Below are 27,433 nucleotides of genomic sequence, written 5' to 3' on the forward strand. Positions count from 1 at the left end.
ACAAAGCAATCAAACATGATCAATAGCACCATGGCATTTAGCTAGACATTTCCTGACTTAGAGGTCACATACTACAGTTTAAGTGTGTGTGTGTATGTTAGCACACAAAGGTGAAGACAACTCCTTCAGAAACCTTCAGTGATTGATACCACTCTTCATCTAATTTCTAAGTACTCCCCCCCCCACCTCCTACTACCCATTAGGGAGACCTCAGCATATTGATCAGAGGCTGTGTAAATGCGTTCTTTAGTAGTTCCAAGTGTGTGTTTAGAATTTCAACCAGTGTATAGGCTCCCTGGGGGAGAGCAGGAAGAAGCTGGAACTCTCTGGCAATTCATCTTTAGCATAGATGGCTCATATGCCATGCCCCATGAAGTTTATCACACAGCTGACTTTGAGCAAGATGTTCACTAACCATCAGTAAAGAGATTATTTTAAAAACTCGCTCTAGGATAACCACATACAAAGGAAAAAAGTTGGACCTTTCCTCACACTGTACCCAGAAAAATTAACTCAAAGCACATTATAGACCTAAATGTAGAGCTAAAACTGTAAAACACTTAGAAGAAAATGTAGGAGAGAATTTTCATTACCTTGGGTTATGCAAAGCCTTTTTGGATAGAATGCCAAAAGCACTAGCAACAGAATAACAATAAATTGGGCTTTATCAAAATTGAAAACTTTTCTTCTTCAGTGGAGACCTCCAAGAAAGTGAAAAGACAACCCACAGAATGGAAGAAAATATTTGCAAATCATATTTTTTATAAAGAACTTGTATCTAGAATATATATATATGTATATATATATATATATATAAATTTTTACAACTCAATAACAATAAAACAAATAACTGAATTAGAAAGTGGGCAAGGATTTAAATAAACATTTCTCCCAAGAGGATATACAAATGGACAATAAGCACATGCAAAGATGCTCAACTTCTTTAGCTATGACGGAAATGTAAAGCAAAACCACAGAGATACCATTTTACACCCACTAGAATGGCTATCATCAAAAAGATAGATAACAACAAGTGTTGACAAGGATGTGGAGAAACTGGAACCCTCAGACACTGATGAGGAAGGGAAAATGACACAGTTACTTTGGAAAAGTCTAACAGTTACTTGAAAGTTAGGCACAAAATTAGCATATAAACCAGTAATTCTACTTCTAGATATATACCCAAGAGAAATGAAAACATATGTACATGCTAAATCTTGTACAAAATGTCTGTAGCAACATTATTCATAATGGCCAAATTTAGAACAACTCAAATATCCACCAACAGGTGAATGGATAAACAAGATATGTTATTACCCATGCTATGTAATATTATTTGGTAATAAAAATGAATGAAGTACTGATATATGCTCTAATATGTATGAGCCCTAACAACATGCCATGAGACTGAAGTTGTTCACAAAAGGCTATAGATTATATGATCCGTTTTCATGAAATATCTAGAATAGGCAAATCTATAGAGACAGAAAGTAGGTTAGTGGTGGCCTAGGGCTGGGGTGGGAGTGGGGGAGAAGTGGGGAGTGTCTCCTAACGGATTTCTTTTTGGGGTGGTGGAAATGTTGTAAAACTGACTGTGGGGATGGTGGAACAACTCTGTGAATGTACTCAAAACCACTGAATTGTACAATTTATATGGGTGAATTGGATACTATGTGAATTATATCTCAATAAAGCTGTTAAATATCTAAAAAGAAACCTCAGTTCAAACCTTGGTTCTTAGCCCTGGCTGTTCCTTAAAACCACCTGGGAGGACTTCTAAAATCCCAATGCCCAGGCCAATCCCTAAACCAATTACATCAGAATCTCTCTGGGCAAGACCCAGTATTTTTTGCTTTCTCTGCCCAGGTGATTCCAAGGTGCAGCCAAAGGTGCAAACATTGAGTTTCCTGCTAAGGGGTAAAATGCCATAATACTCACTTCTCCTTATACGTGTTTCTGCCTAGTGTCTTGTTGGATGACATGTCATCTTAAACACTTGTAAGGAGTTATCACTATGATGTTAATTGGCACCTTTAGGGTCCCTCTCCAGAAGAGACAGACATAAGAAGATACCGAATGGGTAGCCTCCTCTCCTGGAGGTCACTGAAGGGGGACATTATACTCTACTCAATGGATACTTGAACTTCTGATGTTCTTTTTCTTCACAGGTAAACTGTGTATTTAGGCTTCTATAGCTCTTATTTTGGAATCTTGGTAAAGTAGTGTTCAAAAAGGTGTTTTGAAATAAAATGCATAGAACTAAACCATTTACCTAATTACTTGAGGAGTTTCACTTTGGTTCTTTTCATCTAAAATCCCACAGTTTCAAAGCACTAATTTATTTCTGAAATAGTTCAATCCATTGGATAGAAAGAACTTATAAACAGAACCTGGGACTGCTGTTTTTCTTGTTATCAGTGCCAGATCTAATGTCCAATAGCACTCCCTTAAAAAAAATCTATCAATTGTTTCTTTCCTATCCTTAAGCATAACTATGAGTCAAAACACTGGTTTATATGATCCAAAAAATAAAAATGACATGTTCCACAATTTAGAAGTTAGGAGTCAGGACGGCAGTTAGAATTCAACATAGGTCATGATGAGCACCAGGTGTTGTATGAAGTGTGGAATCATTACATCATATACCTGAAACTAATATTATACCATATGTTAACTAACTGGAATTTAAATTAAAACTTAAAAAAGAACAGAGGGAAAAAAAGTATTCAATAGTCACTTTCAATTTTATGAAGGAAAAAGACTAGCTAAATATTTTAAAACATTTAGATACTGTTAATATAATTAAAAGCTGCTATCAAGTTTTAAATAGAATTTATTAACTGAGGGCAAAAAAACAGCATTTGGGAAGATGATGAACACTGGATTTGTAAAAGGAAAAAAAATAGTGTTTGAGGATTGGTTTGGCATTTTTGATGCTTTGAAATCAGACACTCAGGAATGGCCCATCAAAGCAATTTATTATCTTGGATGTGATATGTAAATTGGTCATTTCATTGCCTAGGGATTTGTTCTACATTTCTGAAAGTAGACTCATAATATAAAACCACATCCAGCCATCAGTGGGTACACAGAAACACTTTCTCTGTCTCTTTTGCTCTTTCATCCTTTGGCACGCAATAATGAATAAACGAAGAAAGCATATGTCTATTGCAATCACAGAGTAATTTTTATCAATATTAATGTGCACAATGAAGCCAGTTCTTGCATGAATGTGCATTTTAGCACATTCAGCAAGTCTCCTTTTATATGGAATAGATCTCTCATCATTTAGGGTGGCTATTCTACTTTCAAAGGTGAAGGAGAGCTCATTTGGTCAAAACACAGCAGCTGCTGGAGGAGCAGAAGTCATCTCTCTAGTCTATCAGCTATTGTAATTGTAGCTTCTCCAGAAGCATAAAGATTGACAGCAAAATTGACACAAGTATCCTCTATATTGTACTATAACTGATTATGTGGCAATGACAAGAATGATGTGGAATGGGGAGACTGAAAATACCTAGTGACAAATACCAGGAATTAACCCTTATGTGTGAAAAAATGGGATCGAACATGACTTTACAAAGATTCCAAGATACGAATCAGAGTAGCCTACATACACAGTTTACCTGTGAAGAGAGGAAACCAGAAATTCACATAGCCACCCAGGAGAGCATAATGTCCCTCCTCGGGATAAGGTAGGGCAAGGAGGCATTGACAAAGGAAAATGCAGACAATAAAAACTCAGGTCATTGAAAATAAGCACAAAATTCCACACATAAATTTTTGTTGAATTTTGCTCCTCTCGGTCTACCCAAGAGGTACAATGGTGGCAAAAACGACCAGTTTGAGGTTATGACTCATTTTTCCAGCCGAAGGACACAACGGTAAGAAATGTATCATCAAAAGGCGGGACCTGTTACATAATTTGGTGCTGAGCAAAATGAAAACGCAGGGACCTTGTTCAAAAATTATGAAGAATTTCAAGATGGCAAGCACAGGCTGCTGTCCATGCAGTCAGCCCTGCCAACAGGTTAGGAATAGGGAGGCAGTATCTGCCTAACCTATACCTGGGTCTGCTCTTTTCTAGATAGTTTAGCTTCTCTTGGCAGAACACACATATACACAGACTCTACAGCTTAGGAATGATCCTGTGTCATTTTCTCATTTATGGAAACCAACACCCAGAGAAACTAAATGACTTGTCTAAGGTCATGAGTTGAATGACAGAGCCAGCACTAAATCCCAGGTAGCCTGACTCCCACACTGACATTCTTTCCCCTGTACCATGCTACTGGTCTCCAATTTAAATGTAAATAATTAGGAAATACTAACTACAAAAAAGGAGGCGGAGAGGGGAGGATATTACCTCATCAGAACTTCCTTTTCAACTCTTCTGTGCAAATAATAAAATGCGGTCTAAAAATCCATTTCAAATTCCTTTTCTGAGTCAACTCTTCCACGTCCTAGGGAAAAGATATCAATCATATGACAGCTTCAGATACTGAAGCAAATTACCTTTGCCACGACCTCACTTGAGCCCTTGGAGTTAACGATCACAAACCAAGGTGGTTATTAGTGGATGGTTATGAGGCAATGCGTTAGTAAACTAATCAGTGTTCCTTTACAAATATTTAAAATAATTCTGAGATAATTTGAACTTTAACACTGAGTTAGCCAAACGCATTTGTAATCTGAACTCAAGGTTCTAGTAAGTTACTGCCTTTTGGATGTCCTTCAACGGGAGGGACATTTTTAGAAAGATTAGCACTTGAGTGGAAACACAGACTGACATTTTCAACATAAACATGAGACTGGAGTTTTGTTTTGTTTTTTTTTTTGTACAATACAAAATGCATGTGTCTTCCTCATTCAGGTGTATGTGTAAATTTAGTACATCAAAACGTCTGGTGCAAGAACACTGTTGTTAAAAGATACTGTACAAATCAAATATAAAGGAAGCTTTAAAAGCTTATGAAAAACATTCAAGCAGGTGATGAAAGAGTTCAAGGTAGGCTGGCAAACAGCATGATGCAATAAAAAAACCCCACTGTTCCGAAAGGCAAAAGACACCTGTCAACCCCTCTCAACAAGGCACGGGGATTAGGGCCAGATAGATCTCCGGTTCAAATCCCAGCTTCACATATATTTTGCTTCTGTAAGCTGTGGTTAATTCATCTGCAAAATGGGGTTGATACGAAAGCCAAACAGCTAGATCAGATGCTTTCTAGATGCCTCAGTGATCTCTGAAATCTACGATGCACAATCCTTTAATTATATCTTATTGATTTGCCCCTCAGAATTTTTACTGGGTGGGGTTTAAAATTAGTTTTGCATATCCAACGCTTTCCATAATTTTACAGTCTGTAGGTAGCAACAGGGAAAAACAAAATATTCTCTGGCTTGGATAAATTTTGGCATAATTATAGGTCTGGTGTGTGGAAAATGAGGGCCGCATGAAAATGGTGCAGAGACATGAGTAACCCAAAGAGTCTGAGGCTACAGCACTTACATCTCATTAACCACCAATTACCGTATTTATAATTTAACACAAAAAGGAAAAACACAAATGGGGTTTTGAAAAAATCTCTTTTATCTAGACTTCAGTTAATACTTGGCTGCTACAGGCAGAATTAATTCAATAGGTTGAGAAAGGGAGTAGTTAGATTGGGAAATAAAAACACTTTTTGATAACATGTGAGGCTATAAAAATGGCCTGGCTGAATCTATTAACCAAAGATAAATAATACCCTGCAGGAGGAAAAGAAACAGCTTTTTCTGGATCATAAGGTCCGGCATGTTTTTAAAGACCTTGCTTTCACTAAAAATATAACATATCCAGTTTAAAGAGACATTTTTTAAATACGTGATTTCATAACACTTTCGTATCTGAAATCTTGTCTCTGGTCTGGCAACACCATGTTCAAGACTTTCATCAAAACATGGGGAGAAAAACAGTTCTTATTTATTTGTGTGATTTCATTATTAATCTTCCTATTATTGCTATCTGTTATTACTATTGCTATTCTTATTACCACTAGTAATGCTGTTACTACTACTGCACCCACATCTGCATTTCTAAATGACCATCTGATGGGAATTCTAGTGAATAACATTTTTCCCCCCTTCGGTAGGTAAATATTTACTTTCATAAGTAGCTACAAAACAGTTTTCCAAAGTGAATGAATGTACTCTTTACCCTCTCATCAGCAATATATGAGAATTCAAATTCCTCAGCATTCTCATTGAAACTTGGTGTTATCCTTTTTCTTTATTTAGCCCATTCCAGAAAACACTGAGTGGTTCCTTTTTTTTCTTTTTTCTTTATTTTATTTTTTAAATTTAAATCCAATTAATTAACATATAATGTAATATTGGTTTCAGAGGTAGAGGCCAGAGATTCATCAGTCTTATATAATACCCAGTGCTCATTACATCACGTGCCCTCCTCAGTGTCCATCACCCAGTTACACCGTACCCCCACCCCACTCCCCTTCAGCAACCCTCAGTTTGTTTCCTATGATTAAGAGTCTCTTACGGTTTGTCTCCCTCTCTGATAACATTTTATTGCTCAGCCCCTGAGTCTCAGGCTGGCTCTCTCTGGTGAGTCTATTTATTGTCTCTTATTTCAGTGCAGTCCATGGGCCAGAAGCTTCATCACCTGGAAGCTTATTACAAATGCAACCCATGAATCCAAAGCTCTGGGGTTGGGGGCCAGGAATATGTGTCTTAACAAGCTCACCCAAAGATTCTGATGCTCAAATTTGCAGAGGAAGTTGACCCAAATGCCAGGGAACAGAGGAAGGAGGGATGGGAGAGAACTGAGGAGGAACACCTGGAGCCACCACCTGCAGACTTGACCTTGTCTGCTTTAGGGCAGGCTGCCAATGCCAAGGAGAAGCAAGCAAAGTCTGGGATAGGTTTGCAGGAAACAGAGTTCCTTCCCACCCCAGGATGTGGTTACAGAAGCTCCTGCCTTCAGCTTCCAGCTTCCAGGAAGAGAGGCACCACCAGAACTTCCTCCAGCCATTGCTTGTCTCTTTTGCCTGCCAAATATTAAAATGGACAAGACTCCTTATTTTTCATTAACACAGGCAAGTCTGATGGAATCAGCTACGGTTTCTGAATTAGTATTTCTTAAGGTGTGAGGTTTATGCATTTCAGGGACTCGTTGATCCCCAGTCCCACCAAATCAAAATCTCTGGGGGTTTCAGGAGGCTTTAAAAATCACTCCTACGCTGTGTCAAATTTGGGTACTGTTGTTTTATTTTTTTGGCCTCACTTGACACTTAGTTTAGGACGAGGTTTCAGAATATATGCTCTCATCCATCTGTCTGTCTTCCCTCCCCTCTTTCTTTCCTTCTGTAATAACATATTCTCAGTAACACAAGAAAATTTAAAACACACACACACAAAGAAGAAAAAATTACCTGTACTTCCATCACCATTTTGATAGTTAGATAAAATAACATGTATCAATGAAATAAAATTAGGACATAAAATGGTTACATAATATCCATGAATAGATACCACAATATATTTTTGTCACCTATTATTAAACATCTAGAAGCTTTTGTCTAGATTTTCTACTTTATAAATAATCATAAGCAACTTTGTAAAAAAAAAACAACTTTGTACTCATTCCTGGCCAAATGACCTTCATGGTCAATTCTTGGAATTTCTGATTCAAAAATTGTCTTTCCTTAGAATGCCTGACACACATTGACAAACTGCACCTAGAGAAGAGAGTACCCGTTAAGAATCATATTAGGTTGCAAATTGGTAAAGCCATGTTAAAGGCAATTTCATAATCTAGATATGGAAAACTGAGTATATATATATATATATATATATATATATATATATATATATACACACTGTGTATATATATGTGTGTGTGTGTGTATATATATACTTTTAGACCTGGAAAGTCCACATCATGGTATACAACCTAAAGTGACTCTTTTTTTTTAAGATTTTTTTTATTTGAGAGAGAGAGAGAGAGAAAGAGTGTGCATACACGAGTAGGGGGAGGGGTAGAGGGTTAGAGAGGGGAAGCTGACTCCCTGCTGAGGAGCCCAATATGGGGCTTGATTGCATGACCCTGAGATCATGACCTGAACCAAAACCAAGAGTTGGATGCTTAGTCAACTGAGCCACCCAGGTGCCCCTAGATGACTCTTGATTAAGGAAATATTCACAATAGTAAAAAGTTGGAAATAACCTAAATATCCATCAATGTAGGAACAAAGGGATAAATATAACACAGCAGTTAAAATATATGAACTAGAGGGGCACCTGGGTGTCTCATTAAAAAAACTAAAAAAAAATATATGAACTAGATCTACATGTATCAACCTCGATCTATCTCAAAAACGTAATGGCATAATGTTACATGCAAAAATCTTGGTCAAAGCACACATACAGGATGGAATTATTTATGTAAAAATTTAAAATTATTTGTTTTTTCCACCATGTTGACATTTGCGCTGATGGTGCAAAATCAGTGGTGGGTAAACCTGTGGCAACTTAGCATGGCTGGAGGCAGCGGCACCAGTCGCATGAACAGCCACTGTGCCTTTCATGGCATGCTCACTATAGTCTGACCAAAATCAAAAAAGCCAGTTTCATTCAACAGTGTCTTTAATGAAGTAATAAAAATGATTTTACTTAAATCTCAACACTAGAACACTTTAAAAAAATATTCTGCATGACAAAATAGTATGAATATAGCACTTCTGTTGCATATGAAAATATGATGATTGAATTGTGAACTGAACTACCTGCTTTCTTCATAGAACATCATTTTTTTCTTAAAAGAATGAGTAAGAGACAAATTATGGTTATCCAGACCTGGGTGTTTGGCCGACTTTTTCTCAAAAGTGAATGAAGAAACAACAGACAGCAATTTTTGTCAGTGATAAAATTTCAAGCTTTCAAATGAAAATTAGAACTTTGGTAAACTTGTATCCACCACAGAGGGCTTGACAATTTCCTAATATCTAAAGACTTTTCTGAGATAGGTGGAAATGTAGTAAATAGAATCTTGAATATTGTATGACAAAATGTATCTACATCTGGAAGATCTGCATTACTCATTGAACCAATTTTTTCTAAATGGTCAGTGCATGATGTTACAAGACCATGCCTGAATAAAATATCCACTCAAACTGTAAGATAAATGAACAAATTTTAATGTAACGAAACACAGAAAGTTCAGTGATATGATTTTAGATTCCACATTGTAACTACCTGTTTAGAAACTACCAGTTGACAGGGTACCTGGGTGGCTCAGTTGGTTTGACTCAGGTCATGATCCCAGAGTGCTGGGATCAAGCCCCACGTTGGGCTCCCTCTCAGCTTCTCCCTCTCCCTCTGCCTGCTGCTTCCCCTGCATGTTCTCTCTCACTCTCTCTCAAATAAATAAATAAAATCTAAAAAAAAAAAAAAAGAAAGAAACTACCACTTGTTGAATTTTGGTGTACTATCAAAGCAGAATTTTTGGTTATCAGAAAAAGCTATTAAGATACTCTTCCCTTTTCCAACTATATAACCGTTTGAAGATTGATTTTCTTCATATACTTCACCAAAAAGCATGGCACAACAGAATGAATTCAGAAGCAGGTATGAGAATCCAGCTGTCTTCTTTCAGGCAAGACATTAATTTTTTGTAATTTTACATTACAAAAATGTAAAACAATGTCACTCTTCTCAATAATTTCTTTTTCTTTAGAAAATGTAGTCAAAAATATTACGTTAACACATAAAGAGTTTATATTGCTATTTAAATGAATTACAACTATTTTAAATGTTTATGTTTTAATTTCTAATGTAAATATAAACATTAACAGACAAAAGTTCTTTGAGGTTCTCAATAATTTTTAAGAATGAACTCAAACAATTTGAAAACTGCCAATGGAGGGAGAGGATACACAGAACCTCTTATATTATTTTCTACACTTTTCCCTATGTATATAGCTAAAGACAAAAGAGTAAAAAAGTCTACCAGCAGCATGGCTATGCATGAGCCCATATCCTTACCAAACCTAGGAATTATCATTAAAGAAACAAACTTTGTGAATTTGAGAGTAAAAAGATGTTATGTCATGATTTTAATTTGTCCCTCTTTCATTGTGTGAGTTTGAACAATTTTACATATGTTACTGTTGATGTTAATTTTTTGTGGGTTGTCCTATTTGTATTCATTTATTTACTTGTTCTTTCAACATGTATTTGTTGAGCATTTTATTTATTACCATCTTACTTCTAGGTAGACATAGCATATAGTCCTAGAAAGTCTATTGCAGGAGTTGGCACACTGTGGTCTGTGGCTCGTTTTGTCTCACTTTCTATTTTTGTAAATAAAGTTTTATTGGAATACAGTCATACCTATTTCTTTATGCATTGTCTATGGTTGCTTTTGTGCTACAAGGGCAGAGTTGAGTAATTGTAACAAAACTGTGGTCACAGCCCGCAAAGCCAAAAGTATTTACTATTTGTCCTTTACAGAAAAGGTTTGCTAGCCTTTGGTCTTGTGGATTCTATAGGAATACTGTTTCGTTCATATTTGTAAGATTGCTTTATATATATATAAAAACCTTGGGACGCCTGGGGGGCTCAGTCAGTTAAGTGTCTGCCTTTGGCTCAGGTCATGATCCCAGGGTCCTGGGATCGAGCCCTGCATCAGGCTCCCTGCTCCACAGAGAGTCTGCTTCTCCCTCTCCCACTCCCTCTGCTTGTGTTCCCTCTCTCGCTGTCTCTCTCTCTGTCAGATAAATAAATAAAATCTTTAAAAAAAAATCTTGTCTTACAGATTTTTCCCATCATGTTTATAATCTTTTCATTTTGTTTGTGGTTTTTCTTCATTGCATAGAGTATCACATTTATGTTGAAACTTGATCAAATCTTTTCTTTTAATAAAATTGTTCTTAACGTTTTGGGAGCATTGATTTTTAAATAAGTTATTGGCTATTTTTGCTTTTTAATTTACTTCGCATGAATTTTTAAATTATTTTGTCACATTATTAAAAGAATCCTTTGGTGATTCTTATTTTAGATGCATTCAGTGGTTGGATTACATTGAGGGAGAATTTAATGCCTAAAATATTGATTCTTTTTGTTGAGAAGTACAGAATATTTCCCTGTTAAATATCATCTTCTTCCAAATTATTTTATATTTTTTTCAAGGTAATCTTACACATTTTTTGGTAGTCTTATCCACTTATTTTTATATTTATTCTTAGTTATTTTTATTTTAGGGTTGCTATTGGGATGTGTGGGTTTTTTCTGCTTATTATTTAATTGATTAGGGCTAATAAATACTTTATTTTTATGTATTTATTTTTGTAAGGAGCGTAGTGAAAAATTTTGTAATACAAAAGTCTTGACCGTTTTAATAGCTTTTTTTTTCAATTGGTTCTCTTAAATTTTCAATATAGACAAGTGGTGGTTTTTTTACTTCCCCTTTCTAATAACCTTATCTAATTTTTTCCTTGTCAATAAACTTGTAATCCTCTTCTTGTTTCTCAGTTTAATGAAAATACATACTGAATTTTACAAATGAAAAATTTAGTCTTTGTTTCAAATAAAAAATCTTTATCATTTTAAACAAACTTCATGTTTCATTAAGAATTTTCATCAGCAGTGTATATTAAATCAAGTTCTTTTTGAACATAGAATGATAATTTTTTTCTCATTTAACCATTAATAAGATGAATTATGACAATAGACTAGTAGTAAAATTTCTTATGTCCTTAAGAACCAGCTGTTTGATTATGGTTTGTTATTGTTTTTATGTCTTGCTAGATTGAATCTGCTCATATATTACTTGGGGTTTTTCAACCTATAAGGTTGATTTATAAGGTTTTGGTGTCATCTTTGCTGGGATTGCCCTGTACCATAAGAGGAATTGGAATAGTCACATCTTTGGTCTACTTCTATAATAGTTTACAGCTGTTAAGATTATAAATTTATACAAATTATAAGTCAAAAAAAGGGGTTCATAGGATGAAGATCATGAGAATGAGATATGGTATAAATTTCCTGCACTAAATAACCTAGAGGGTTATCATAATCACACAGTTAAAAATAGCAATAACAATGATAGAGTCAGATTTAGATCTTAAATTTCTTGTTAATGGGGGCAATTGTGAGGTGCCTTTCACCCCTCCAAATAACTACTTGTAGATAAAGGAATAAGGTTCTCCTGTAAGCATTGAATTAACACTTCTTCTAGGTCTATGAGAATAGCCATGGATTGAGACCAACTACAGAGTTTAATCCATGATATTAACACAACTGTAGAAAGAAAAGGTCAACCCTTGGAGTATGGCCACTTTAGATAAACTGAGCTCAGAGAAAACAAACTTTGGCAGTGGGAGCTAGGTGCTGTCAGCAGGGAGGAGACAGAGAATCCAAGAGTTCTAAACATCGAGTTACAAAAAAATGTGTTCCATAGTGGTGGTACAGGCATTTCCTCAGGCCTCACCAGGCCCTCGAGAAATGTCCTTCAAGATTATGGCCCTTTGCTGATTCCATGAACACCATCAACTGTTGGCTTATGATTTCAGCAATCTCTGCTGATTGTAGAAAAGTTAGAGGAAGTGCCTAGATCTTCAGATCAAGAGCTTTTTTTCTGCTAGGAAACATCACCCCTCTGTTTTCATGCAAGATGCATTCCCATGGGTATCTCCATGGGACAGGTATGTAATACTAGACCCACTAGCTGAAACTGCACTTCTTTCTTTCTGATTTGAAATGCTATTAAATTAGCGTGGCATTTTTGGATGGGTAATTTTAAATACATTCTAATTTATAAAAGAATAATTTGCGAATCCTAGTACTTTGAGCATTAGAAAAAAAAATACAACATACCTCACTGCTCATAACAACCTATCCATGTGGATCTGGACCCTCTAACTGGACAGTTGAGAACTGTTGGGCTGGATAATTCCAATGGCATTTCCATTCCGTGAATCTATCAACCATTCCATCTAGCTATGACTTTCTAACATGATATAGGAGGATTTCTTAAAGGAGTTAGCAATTGGCGCCCATTCACTTTTCCCTGAGGTTATCATTTGCCCATTAGCCAAAGATATCAAAGGATCCTGAAAGAATTCTAATTCTCATTCTTGGTGAAATTTGCTACTGATGAACAACTATTCTATCCTTAGCTCTCATAAAGGAATTCATGGATAATAATATATCAAAAATATTTGACCCATATGCAAGTTATTTGTATCAGTAAGGCCAATCTGTAAAGCTATGAGTTTTCTACATGATTAAAATATGCCATCTTTAAAAAAATATAGAAAGAATGAAATCCTAAGAGGATAAAAATGAATACAATGAGTGCTATTCTGTCAAACTGAGCTATATAAGTTTGTTGATACTATTTTTTTTTGCTGAGTGATAGATATATTTTGACCTATAGCACAGAAACATCAGATATCAGCAATTTTATCTAGCCCATCTCGACCATTAAAGGTTCATTAGCCTATTTTCTCTTATGGAGTAGAAATGTATCTACTAATTTACCAGTGACAAGAAAGTCAGACCAAAACAAATTGGTCTTATTTTTTTCTCAATTATTGAAACATAATGCTTCTGGGAAGGAAATGACATTTGTTTTATGATTTTCAGTTATTTGGCTTCTCTTTCTGCATCGTGCTGAATGAAACAATATTGTACCATTCTTCTGTTGTGATCACACCAAATTTTGACATATGCTTAGTATTTGGCTCTAAGTGTCACTGTGTCACCGGGTTCACACTTAGCTCCAAACTTGAGCGTGTGTGTGAGCACATATGTGAGCATGTGTGTGAGATTATGTGCAAACGCATTTGGACATTTGTTTCCTGATTAACAGAAACCCAAGCATATGTTTGAGACCAAGCATCCCTTTCCTTTTGACATATTTTCTCTGATTAGATGCATTAAGAAATTCAACAACAACATTAAAAATTAGAAGGGGTGTGTATCTGTAAACATCAACTGTGGTTATGGCAAAGACCTTTATGTCAACTGAAATGTGTCTTTGGGAGCCATAATCCAACCCACAAGACACATTTTCATTTACTTTATAGCACAGTTCAAATCATTACAGAAGAAAAAAAACCTTTCCCATAAAGATAAAGATGGTGAAATAACACGGCTTATTTGAACATCAAACTATCCTCTATAAAAATGTCAGCCTAACTGGATTACTTCCATCAATGCTGCAAAAATAGAATCAGCAAATGAGATTTTGATGCTGGTGGTTGAAAAAAAAATTTTTGGTATTTCATTCCTGTGGTTTATGAGGTTACTAAAACTCTCAATGTAATTATGGCTTGACACTTTCTATCATTATTTTATTTATAGTCTTCTAAAGGAAGTGGTGTAAATTGTATTCTTTAAAATATTGTCGAACATGTTTTAAGTGCCCAAAATGTCATAGGGAGTGAGATACAATTACTCAAAACATGAACAAGTTTCTAGCTACAAATTTAAGACCCATGAATACCAGAGGGATGAAGCCCCAATTATAAGTCAAATTAGCACAGACAGGATACATTCTGTAAGAATTCAGGTTGGGTGACACAAAAGATATTTGGGTATCATTTTAGTTATTTGTTTCAAGTCAAATATGATAACAGAAATAAAATCATATTATTCTTAGAAATAAAAAATAATACAAATCTTTGTGATAATGACTTTTAGGAGGCAGTACATTGTAGCAGTTAGGACTATAGACTCTGGATTCTTGCAGACCAAACTCAGGATCTGGCTCTGTCATGTGTTTCTGTTAGCCGTATAATCCTGGGCCACTGACTAACTTTTACCACTCGGTTCCCTTAGCTGTATAATGAGAATAGTAAAAATATCTGGTATGTGTCATAAGGCCATTGTAAAAAATTAAATTAAATAATCCATGAAAGCACTTTGGATAGTACCTGACACATAGAAATGCTAGATAAATATTAGATTTTTTAGCAAGAGAATATCATGCATATTGAAACGAGATTCTGAATGGTAACAGAGAGGCAGTTGGGAAAATGTGGTCCTTATGCAGCTGCAACTGTAGGAATCAATTTAAAAAACCACACATGTTCCTGATTCCATTGATTAAAAAGCAATTCATGGAAACATCTGTAGACATTCTTGCATTCAAGGCTCAATTTGTTTGGCTTGTCCACTGCTATTCATTTAGGACTCAATATGTTTAGCAGACCTTTGATGAGGTGAAGTAAATATCAGGTTCTAAAAGCTATTTTCTCTCTGGGCTACTAAAGTTGATTGTGTTTTGATGAATGCATTGTGAATGGAAGAGCTTGAAATTGGATATCCATTCACCATCAGAATATAATACCAACGTTGTTGAAAATTCCTACGGATCTCTTGGTAAGTCAGAAGGAAAATTTAGGCACCAGTGAGAAAGGAAAACCATTATATAAATGGTATTAAGCTCCATGAAGCTCCCTACTGGGAAAGAGTGACCTGGGAGTGGAAGAGTATGATCTGAATTCAAAGACCCGAGGATAAAGGAAAGAAATGTATCTTAATGCTGCAACTAAGTGCATAAACCAAACTGGCCAACATTCACCTGCATCCATTATTATCTAGACAGTTTAACAGGAACAATGCAAATATTTTAAAAGCAGAATTATGTCCAATCTTTGCAAGAAAATGCAGAAGTTGAGGGTCACGTTTCCATGGATGTTACATTTTATACAACATGTAAATCAGTATTAGGGAAATTGCTGCCAGGGATCCATGTTAATACCCTTCTGCCCATAATATTAAATGTAAGTAAAATTCAATTTCCATTTTAATGCTTACAAAAGTCTTCTTATTCCAAGGAAAAATTGCGTGATTTAACTATTATATTGACATAGTAGCAGACATATTTATGATTATAATGACCCATCCCTCTAAGTGAATGATTAGAAAATAATTTCATGAGTGAATAAAATGTACTTAACTTTAAATATATGGTCAAAGTTGCAAATTTGAAAACAAAAATAAAAGTTGCTTAAATACCTTTCAAAACTACAGCTGTCCTATTCATTGTTCCAAAAAAATTAGAATAAACAAGTCTTTGCCTCAATGATCTACATTGGCTATAAAGGCAGCTCTGATTTACAGAGTATTCTTCATTTTGTGTTTCTGCAGTGAATTGGTGTAGGAATATAACACGGATGGGCCATCATCGTCAATGAGATGTGACCTTTGCTTGTCCAGGCTAAATGGTCTTGGGAGTGCTGAGTCGACAACATTCTCTGTTCTCATGTTCCTTTTGGCCATTGGCTGAGAGTGGTGGCAGGGGTTAGCAGTTCAGTCTGCTGCTGTGAAGCTGGGTTTTTCTTCTGTGAAGCTAATTGAAACTGCAACATTGGCCTCATTATCATCTTGTAAAACCCCTCTGAACTAACTAGCTCAGACAGCCATGGTTATATGCTAAAATCAAAGGCAAGACGATTCAAAGAATTATGGGCTTAGAGTTTGAGCCATTTTCTAAGTATCACAAAATACAAGATTAAAACTCAGGGCATAATTTCATTTACATATACCAATATGATTATCAAATTGACAGCTTTTCAAATTTATCATCAACATAAGCTAAGTAGGGAGAGCTGAACCAAAAGAGATCTCTGAGATGTTCTATTTTGAACAAGGATAATGTCACTGTTCTTCCTATGGTCATGTTTAAGTCACATGGCCAAGCAGAATGCCCTAGGGTTGATTTTTTTTCAAGGCAATGACAGTGAATCATTGTGCAAATAATTGGTTTGCCTTAGGTTCAACCTGATTGTATTACTAAGATTATAAATAGTAATAATAATAAATAAAAGTTAGATAAATTTAGTATGCTGCATGCTGTCTGACTACTTTGATCTAAATCAATAGTTCTCAATGGGGGCTATTCTGTTCCCAAAGGGACATTTGGCAATATCTGGAGACATTTTTGATTGTCACAACTGGGGTGGGAGGAAATGGGGTTATTGGTAACGAGCGGGGAATACTGCTAAACATCCTACACTGAATAGGACACAACACAACATTATTTAACCCAAATGTCAACAGTACCAAAGTTGAAAATCCTGATCTAAATAACCAAATCAGATTGGAGGGATCTGGGATCTGGTCAGTTGAGTAGTAGCTGGTCAGTATTGTGGCTGAGGTAGGAAAAAAAAAAAAAAGCAACTTGGCAAGCTAAAAGAGCATTTATCAAATAGTTTAACAGTTTCAAGGACATTTCTAAATGCAATATATCATCTGGTAATGAGTTTGGGGATAGAATAAAAGCAGGAGAAGGCAAAATGTGAACATCATATATAGAGAGAGTACTCCATCGTAATGAGTCAAAAAAAGTGCTAATTAATAGCAATAAAAACTGATGTAAATTATTGGCAGGATAATCTATATGCTAGCCAGGTTGCTCTTATAACATGCAATCACAACATTGTATTTAAGCAAAAGCTTTCTCTGATTAGGGACAAATGATAACTTCATGCACTGATTTACCTGTATATTAAAATATATCTTAAAATTTCAATATAAATCTCTCATATTGGCCAAAAACAGATTAATGGAATAGAATAAATGTCCTCCAAACAAACCCCAGTTTATATGAGAACCTTAAAAAAATGATAAAAAAACCATCACAAATCAATACTTAAAGAGATGGGATTATTCAATAAGAGTGCTTTTGAGATAATCATTTAATTCTTAGGAGTTTGGAAAAACATAGTTATGATCTCAACCTCTCTCCACATAGCAAAATAAAAATATGGATGGATTAAAGAGTTACCAAAAAAGAAAAAAAAAACAAAATTAGATATAGTTATAACAGATACCTGCCCTCTGAATGAAGGAAAATTTTCTTAAATCCTCCTACCTTGGCAGTAGAAACCTCAATACTATGTCCCAATGTCAAAGAATTTTACACTTCTGTATGTCAAAATCCCCAGTTCTCAAACTTAGCAAAATATAAAAGCAAACCACGGACTCAGAAAAACATTTACAACACAAATTTTAAAGTGTCCATATTTTCAACTATATAGAGTTCATATAAAAATCATTTTTTTTAAAAAAGCACTACCCAATTAGGCAGAGGACACAAGAGAACGAAATATATTTTGATTAAAACATATAGGAAATCAGAGGTGCCTGGGTGGCTCAGTCATTAAGCTTCTGCCTTTGGCTCGGGTCATGAACCCAGAGTCCTGGGATCTAGCCCCACATCGAGCTCCCTACTTGGCAGGAAGCCTGATTCTCCCTCTCCCACTCCCCCTGCTTGTGTTCCCTCTCTTACTCTGTCTCTCTCTGTCAAATAAATAAAATCTTTAAAAAAAATATAAGAAATCATCTCATTTCATTATTAATATAAATTAAAATACCAATTTTCTACTTATGAATTTACCCCCAAAACTTTTACTTTAAATAGGAAAGAGCAGTTAAAGAGGCTTTCTTACTTATAGATAGAATGTAAGTTGGTACTAAGCTTCTGGAAAATATGCAAAGAAGTTCATATTTATAGCTTTTGGCTCATTGAACTCACTTCGGGGGGGACCCAGAATATAAGAAAAAACAGCCTTACACACTACGATGTTTACTGCAGTCTTATTTTAAATAAGAAGTTTCTTCTGAACGTTTTATTTAATGTTCAGTAGTTGAAATGTGTTCAATAATTAATTGTGATGGATCCATTCATGTGGCAAACATTTTGTGACCATTTGAAATGGTATTTACAAGAGAATTTTAATAAAAATGGGATCATGCTTGTGTTATAATATGAGGTTAAAAACTTGCTTATGGTAGGTGTAGGTGGCCCCCCAAAAGATATGTCCATGTCCTAATCTGCAGAACTTGTGAATATTATCTTATATGACAAATGAGTGAATATTACTTTATATGGCAAAAACTATGCTTAAGTGAAGAATCTTGAGAGGAGGAGCTTATCCTGGATTATGCAGGTGGGTCCTAAATATAGTCACATGTTTCCCTGTATGAAGCAGCAGAGGGAGTTTAGACACAGACACTCAGAAGAGAAGGTGATATGAAGACAGAGACAGAAATTGGAATGACGTAGCCTCCAGCCAAGGAATGCTGGCAATTACCAGAAACTGGAAGAAGCCAAGAATAGAATCTTTGTGAGAGCACCTGAAAGGAACAACACCCTGCTGACACCTTGATTTTGGACTTCTAGTCTCCAGAAATGAGAGAGGATAAATTTCTGCTGTTATAACCCACCAAGTTTACAGTAACTTGCTTTAGCAGCCACAGGAAACTTATATAGTAGGTTTATGTTTAATCTTTTAAGAAACTACCTAACAATTTTCTGAAGTGGTTGTAACCATTTATATTCCCACCAGCAGAGTGCAAGAGACTCTGTTTTTCCACATGCTCACCAGCAGTTGGTATGGTCAGTCTTGCCATCTTAACCATTCTGATAGGAGTGTAGTGGTATTTCACTCTGGTTTCCATTTGCATTTCTCTAATGACTAATAATGTGGAGACTCTTTTCATGTGCTTATTTGCCATCTGTATATCTTTTTTTGTTAAAGTGTGTATTCAAATCTTTTGCCTGTTTTTATTTTGCGTTGCCTGGTTTCTGATTATTGAGTTTTGAGTGTTCTTTATGTATTTTGAATATACCTGTCATATGACCCAGCCATTCCACTCCTAGGTGTTTACCCAAGAAAAAATGAAGGCATAAATCCATACAAAGATTTGTACACTAATGCACATAGACATTTTATTTGTGGATGCCCTAAATTGGAAATAATCTAAATATTCATCAACAGGTGAATGGATAGAATATATTGTGGTATCCATACAATGGAATACTACTTGGCCATAAATACTAATAAATTATTAGTACATGAAATCTCAAATGATTATGCTAAGTGATAGAAGCCAGACAACAAACATAATACATAATGTATGAATTCACAGTTCTAGAAGAGGCAAACTAACCTATAGTGATAGAGAGCAGATCCATGGTTGCCTAGGGAGGTGGGCACTGGGGAGAATGGATAACAAAGGGAAAGAGAAACCTTTAGGGGGGATGATAAGTTCATCATCCTGACTATGATGAAAATTTCCAGGTATATACATATGTCAAAATTTATCAAACTGTATACTTTAAATATGTACAGATCATTGTATGTCAATTATACCTCAATAAATTTGTTTAAAGAAGTTGTTCAATCTCACTATGCCTCAGTTTCCTCTTCTGTAAAAGGGGATTATAGATTCTACCCCATAGGGTTGTTTGGACAATTAAATTTGAGTAAAGTTTGCAAATCACTCTGTTCAGAGTCTCACACACAATAAGCACTTAAAATGCTAGCAATATTTTTGTAAAAATGGTACATAAACCTTTCATACTGAGATCCCAATATGCTAAAAATATGCTTAGAAAAAAGAGAAATATTCCAAGATTATAAAGGCTATTTGATTTAAATTGCAGAATTGGGGGAAAAAGAATTAGGGGGTGATTTTTTCTCAGTTTCCTTTATTTTCTAGATTTTCTACAATGAGTACTTAATGTTCTTATCCAGTAAAAAAGTTTAAGAAATAATAATAATCCCATGACAACACAAAACTCAGCTGAACAAATCAAGTGGCACAAAGCATATCTGTTTCCTGCCTTTCCTTCCTTTGACACCCTGGCATCTCTGTAAACTTCCAAAGGGTGAGTCCAACTTGAAGAGAGCCATAGCAGCAGGTAACTTCTGGGATGATGGAACAAACCTGGCTATGCTCAGCTGCAAGGGTAAGGCTCTAGTTGGTCCCAATTTGGATTCTAGTACTAAATTAAGAAAGCCATAGCTGTAAGAGTCAAAAAAGAGGTGGGACAAAGAAGAGGAGTAGGAAGACTTCGAGCAGAACCCTGCCAGGATGCAGCTGGGGGTACTTGTCTCATCTGGATGCTTCAGAGGAAAGTCACCCTTTACAGATGCAAAGCACCACCCTAAAGTTCCACCACTGCAGTTCTTGTCCATCATCTCTTGTTTGGATGACTTGGGTTGCATCTTAACTTCTCTTCCTCTTTCCAACCACATTCCTCTCCATTCTATAGTCAGTGTTTGTACACACAGAATGCATGCATTTGTCTCTGGCCCCTTCAGTGACTCTCCATTACCTTTTTAAGATAAGGTGCTCCCTGATTCTCAACACAGCCCATGTGGCCCTGGATAATTGGCTTCCTCCCTCTCCAGCCTCATCTTGTGCCACTCTTTCTCCCTCTCTGCTTCTATGCTCCTGCCCCACTAGGCTTTTCAGGTCCTCCAAGTTCCTTTGGTCCTTCCTATCTCAGTACTGTCATATCATCCTTAATTCTTACCATTAAATCTTCCCTCCCTATTGCTTCTTATTTACCAATTTCCTTTTCATTAAAGGTTCAGCTAAACAAGGAAGTCTGACATCCCATTGCTATACTCTTCCATAATACTTTTTGCTAAAATTCAGTTAATCAGTCAGTGGGTCTTCCTAGCTGATGAACAATCTGAGAACAGAACCATGTCCGTGTTGTTCAAAACAGTATCCTCTAAACATAGCATTGCAGGCATTTACTACTGATGATTAAAAAGGTGCTATTCCAGATTCTCTGACAAAAGTATCATGGTAGAGGAGAAAGAATATCAAATCACTAGGACACTCGCTTGCCTGTGTTAGCCCTGGGCAAGTCATTTCCTTCTGGTTTTGAAATAAATATTTATAAAACTGGCCTAAATTAACCCGTAGGTCTTCTCTAGGTCTAAATGTAATTGGGTGAGATTGAGGTCATGTCCTGATGAGTTAAAATGATTTCTTGAGCAAATTAGTGCCCCCTAGTGTTCTGAGTTCAACCAGCAAATAATAATTTAATGGTACAGAAAACTAAAGCAGTATCAACAACAATTTGTCACTCATTGCTTAGAAGCTACAATGTCAAAATGATGGGCTTCAGTTATTAGCTATTCATAAAGTTTTGTTCCACCTACAAATACCCTAGCCCTTGGCTTTTATCATTCTTTTGCAGACAATAACCAATAGGAAACCCAAAGAATGGGTAGCTTTAGTTTTGGTCACTTTTGAATTGACTATGCACACTCAGCAGAGTGCACTGGGAAGAAAGAGCATAGAAAAGGGATGTTTGGAGTCATCTCTGGACCAACCCAAGGACAAAAAACATATTACCAGCTATTTTTTTAAATCTCTGTTTCACACTTGCCTTGGACGCCTATGGTGTATTGGCATTTTAAGATACATCTCATATGGCAGGAAGTAGTAATGCACTTGTATAAGCAGGTAGAAACACTGAATTCCAACTCTACCTTGATAACAACGGCATTGGTGCTAAGAAGGAATTCAAGGAAGATACTGCATAAATGAAGCAACCATGAAAATGCATTTTTATTAAGAGAAAAACCAATGTTTCCAGAAACAAAAGCTGACTGTTGCCTGCCAATCCTTTATATTGATTCAGGAGACAGTAAATAATCACTCCCAGTGTAAGTATGTCAAGTTTACTTTGAGTAAGTCAATCCAACAGGAAGCCCAAATTTAATGGTGAGAACTTATTTGCTATCCTTCTTCTTCTATGTCGCCAGACATGCTAAAAGAACAGCATGTATCTGTATCTTAGAAGCTCTACAACACAAGCAAAGAAAATAGACTTGAATAATTGTGTGATAACTTAGACCAGATAATTCAGAAAAAATTAAACAAGCAAAAACCTTTTCTTGACCATTTAGAGAAAGCCACATTACATGATGTCAAGAAACAAACAAATCCACAAACAAAAAATGTTGCTTCAGGGTATCTATGCTTCAGTGTTCCTAGAGAATTCAGTTTTGAATACTATCTTCGAGAATACCTAATCATGTCGCAGCCATATAAACTCTGATATTAAATTATTTGTTGGGGCAAATATGGAATAGTCAGCCCTTCAGCTGTATTCTGGGTGTGGATGCATTAAATTAGAAGGAAAATAAATAAAAACAATGATTTCCATGAGTATTATATCATCAGTGACATTTATAAATGGTATCAATTTTGGTAGAAAGAGTGATTTGTTCCATAGCTATGTTAGCCAACAAGCATGTCTAAAATGAATTGGCACCTGTGGAAAACCATACCTAAAAGGCTTGAATAAATATATTCAAGAACAAAGTATTTTCTATGGTATTGTGGAGGGAAAATTCTCCATAGGTCTTTCAAATTTCTACATGTCTTATAAGCAGAGACACTGACTACCGTTGTTCCAAACTAGCTTCTCAAGGATGTTAGCACAGTGAATAGACTTGGAAGGTAGAGACAATCTCTTGTCGCATCAAAGGCCAGGCATGCTTACAGCCCATTAGAAAATATGTGGGTTCCCTAAATTCAGGATTCCTCAGTAATGCAACTCACTGCATGTTCAGGTGTCACCCAGACCTCTACATCACCTTGTGGGAATTAGAACTCAGGGAACAGGCACCAAAAAAATGTTGATATTCTGGCTACTGTTAGTGCAGTGAATAACAAACTCTATTTTATCTCTGACCCAAGAGTGTCATGTTTTCTGCCCTCATTCATTCACTGTGATGGGCGTTTAGCCTGCAGTAGGGGAAAAATCTCAGATCCCTACAGTTCTTGTCAGGCAAGAGTGTCATAAGGGATGAGATTTGGATTCTGAAGGACTGACTCTGAAGTTCACTTAGTGCTCTTTAACCAAGTTAACTGTTTCTGCCTAATTTCAAATAAATATTTGTCCCTCAGAGGAAAAGGCCTGGTTCCTAGTACTGTAGAAGCTATTTTGTTACTGGTACCATTACTGGGACAAATTTTTAAGGAATCAAATGAAACACGTAATTGAAAGAGAAAAAAAAATCAGTCCAAGAAATCCAAACTACAAGGTATTAAGTATATTAAGTATTAATTCTTATACCACAAAATAAATATTTGTTTCAAATTAAGGGACTCCAGAAGTCCAGAACAATGGGAGTAGAATTATAAAATTCAAACATTTTTCAGGTATCTTGTGCCTTTGCTATGGAAATGCCAAATGGGCAAGATGGATTTTTAATATTCTCCTACCTAACTTAGTAGTAAGACAGTTGATACCTAAAACTTTAGTTTCTGAATCAATAATCTGGAATCATGTTCCAACAAGTATAAATATGTATTCATAGTGGTCATGGAATGGAATATTTGAAATCAAAATTGTTTCAGAAAAAATTTGTTACATAATGTAATTTTACTGGGTATTCAAGCACACCATTGTAAAATTCCAGGTCAATTATCTTGAGGTGCATAAAAACACATTAATGATACTGCCTTATATAAGCATATTTTTTTCCAAGTGCTTTCAGATAGATTTTAGGATCTGCAAGGAGTAGATACATCAAAGGAGTCAAAGTTATAAGTTTGGAAGAGACGAGATATGTAAACCTAGAGAGGTCAGAGTCAACTATCTGGAAGTCACAGAAAATAGATTAGGGAGCCAACAGAAGCTTTCCCAGAGTGACATGCGTAAATGGAATGCTGATGAGATGAAGAAGTCTTCAAGGCCTCTGGGTCTCCCACATTTCACTGGGAGCTGCCTTTTGGGAACTGTACTTACATGTAGGAAGAAGTGCTAATGAACAGTGAAAAGGATTAACAGAAAGAGAACAAGAACAAGAATCTGTTAGCTTCACTTGGGGCTGTCCAATGTATCAAGTGTTCTGTTTATCAAATACTAACCCAGGTGTTTAATGGGTGCTTCTTTAGCCTCACAGGACTCCCCCTTCACAACAGCCTGATGCTTTGCTCTAATTCTACAACCTATTAACTTCATCTGACCACAAGGGAACCAGCCAGGCATAAAGTGGAGTTTTTCAATTCTGATACTGACACCACTTGCATCAGTCATTGGGTTATTTAAAATGCAGATTCCCGATCCCCACTCCAGACCTACTGAATGGATCTTTTTAGGTGAGCCCAGGAATCTGCATTCTAATAAGCCTCCCAATGGAATTGGATAATGGAATGAATTTTGAGATTCAGCAGGCTAGACAGAGTTTATTTCTATAGAGAAGTTTACATTGCACACTACTTTGCTCTGAATTTAATGTTTTTGAATACGGGCTCAATTTGACCCACAATTCCTTTTAAATAAGTAAGAAGATAACAGTTCTTTTGCCTCAGAAAGAAAAAGCAGTTTCATGAGTTTAAAGGGCACTTCTAAAATCTACTTTTATTTATGTATATTTATCCTTCATTGAGTCATTTTGTAAGCCAAGCACACATACATATCTGATGGGATGCTTCCTAAAATTGAAGTGGCATATTAATAAAGTACATTTTCTATAGCTGTTTAAGAATGAATTCATTAAATATGTATCATTGTGTGTTTATGCAAGTAGGCTTGAGAGAACACACTGATTATGTAAAATAAATAAGAAAGGACAAAATGTCAATGTCATGATGCATTATCCCTGTCTGGCCTCTAATTTTGGAACTCCAGGAAAAGTACATAAGTTTTTTAACTTCTTGACTTTAAAAGATGATTGAAGATGAGGAGCTTATGGGAAGGTTTCCCATTAAGGAAGGTTTCCTATGTTGGGTTCAGTTTGCAAAGTATGTCACCAGGAATTTAGCCATTTCCTCCTCTGAAGCAAAGATTTCTCTCTTCCTCTCCATTAGTCTGACATAATTAAACTAAAATCCTTAAGTCCTAGCTGGCAAACTCACCAAGGACTGAATTTTCTATTGTCTGCATAAATGGATGAACAATAGGGATGGAAATTCACCTACTTGCTCTTATTTAACCATCTGCTGTTTAGAGTCTACCTAAGGAAAGCACTTTATCCTTTGCCTGACATGTCTTCCCCACTTGGAACCTATCGGGAAAACTTGTATTCATTCTTCAAAACCAAACTCATATGTCTTCTCATCAGTAAAATTCCCTCATCCCCTGTTTCTAGAGACAGAGTGAGTTGACACTTTATATTTCTGTGGCATCTAGATCAGATCCACAAGCTTGTGAACGATCATAGGGCAAGGAACATGGGCTGATTCATTAGGATAGTCTCAAACTTAAAGTATTTTTGTGGAATATTTAATTAATTAAGTTATACTTTGGGATTGTCTGACTTCAGGAGAACAAAAAAATGGCTCCCCCCTCAGGGAGAATCTCTGGAGTTCAAGTTAATTCTGGAAGCTAGTGATGCTATTATAGAACACTTTTGTCTTTCTGATAAGGCTTTCCTCATGTGTGAGCAACTGAGTATCAGTGAAATTAACACATGCCCTCATAGGAAAATGATTCCACATTAAAATAACAAAATTGATTGTCTATACATCAAAAGAGAAAGTCATTTTTAACCTTGGCCCCTCTCCAATGGATGCCATTGAGTGCTTATTACATACCAGCACCTCATATTTGTTGTCCTTGTTAACTCTTACCACCACCTACCTGTGCCCTTGGTTGTGTTGATTCTATCATTATCCAGTCTCACAAATGAGGAAACAGGGATCTAGAGGAATTAAGTAAGTTACCCAGAATCACAGGACTAGCTAAGTGGTAGATTCAGACTCAAACTGAGGTTGCCTGGCCCAAGCCTGTGTCCTTTCAGAAATACTGTCCTGCTCTTATGTGACTGCCTGCTCAAATTGGAATACTTTCTCTAATGGCCTTCTGAGTATTTGTCCAATACCTTCCCTTTTCTTCCCTGCTCTCACCCGTGTCAATTTGCTGTTGTCTAATTATCTCTTAGAAGTTGGCCATTCTTTTCTTTTTTAAAGATTTTGTTTATTTGAGAGAGAGAGAGAGCACAAGCGGGGAAGAGGGGCAAAGCAGAGGGACAGAGGGAGGGAGAGGAAGAAGCAAAGCAGGCTCCCCATTGAGCAGGGAGCCTGACACAGGGCTTGATCCCAGGACTCTGGGATCATGACCTGAGCCAAAGGCATTTGCTTAAACCACCGAGCCTTCCAGGTGCACCAGAAGTTGGTCATTCTTAAAATAGATTCCACCCTTCAATCTTTGTTGTAGTCTTCTGCAATCCTGTTCCCCCTCCATGGTTTACACATTGATATGTACACACACGCGCGCACACACACGCACACACACATACACACATCAAAGATATGGGAATTTAAAAAAAAAGATTTATTTCTGTGACCTCATCCAACATTATTGGCTTGAGTAAGCTACAACTATGAGACTTAAAAAAAAAGACTTTTTATTTGTCCTTAAGTTTTATTTAGATCCCCCACAACTATTACTAAAAAATTTACTTAATCAAGCTGAATATTTATAACCCTTTACTGAATTCTAGCACCATTTACAAAGTGACTTCTTGAGATTATGATGTGCTATATGAAAATATTGCCAGTTTAAAAATGTAATTTTTCATACCCAATCTTATCAGGCATTGATTCTGCCAACTTCAACACACACACACACACACACACACACACACACACACACACACACACA

General features: G+C 36.1%; 1 protein-coding gene across 13 annotated transcripts in view; it reads right to left on the reverse strand.

Annotated features, from left to right (window-relative positions):
- THRB (thyroid hormone receptor beta) overlaps positions 1 to 27,433 on the reverse strand; it is a 371,178-nt gene that overhangs the window by 270,098 nt on the left and 73,647 nt on the right. The window contains exons 1-2 of one of the 13 annotated variants that reach the window (XM_073900892.1): positions 12,871 to 12,897; positions 4,367 to 4,463 (exon numbers count right to left, since the gene is read on the reverse strand). The exons of 11 other annotated variants lie outside the window; for them this stretch is intronic. The gene's annotated coding sequence lies outside the window, so the exon portion shown is untranslated. Of the gene's footprint in view, positions 1 to 4,366; positions 4,464 to 12,870; positions 12,898 to 27,433 lie in introns of those variants that run through there. One more of the 13 variants, XM_073900893.1, reaches the window with a different exon arrangement.

Source organism: Callorhinus ursinus, unplaced genomic scaffold (genome assembly GCF_003265705.2).
Source record: "Callorhinus ursinus isolate GAN/ISIS: 27379988/994484 unplaced genomic scaffold, GSC_fseal_2.0 scaffold1, whole genome shotgun sequence".
In the NCBI taxonomy this organism is placed as follows: Eukaryota; Metazoa; Chordata; class Mammalia; order Carnivora; family Otariidae; genus Callorhinus; species Callorhinus ursinus.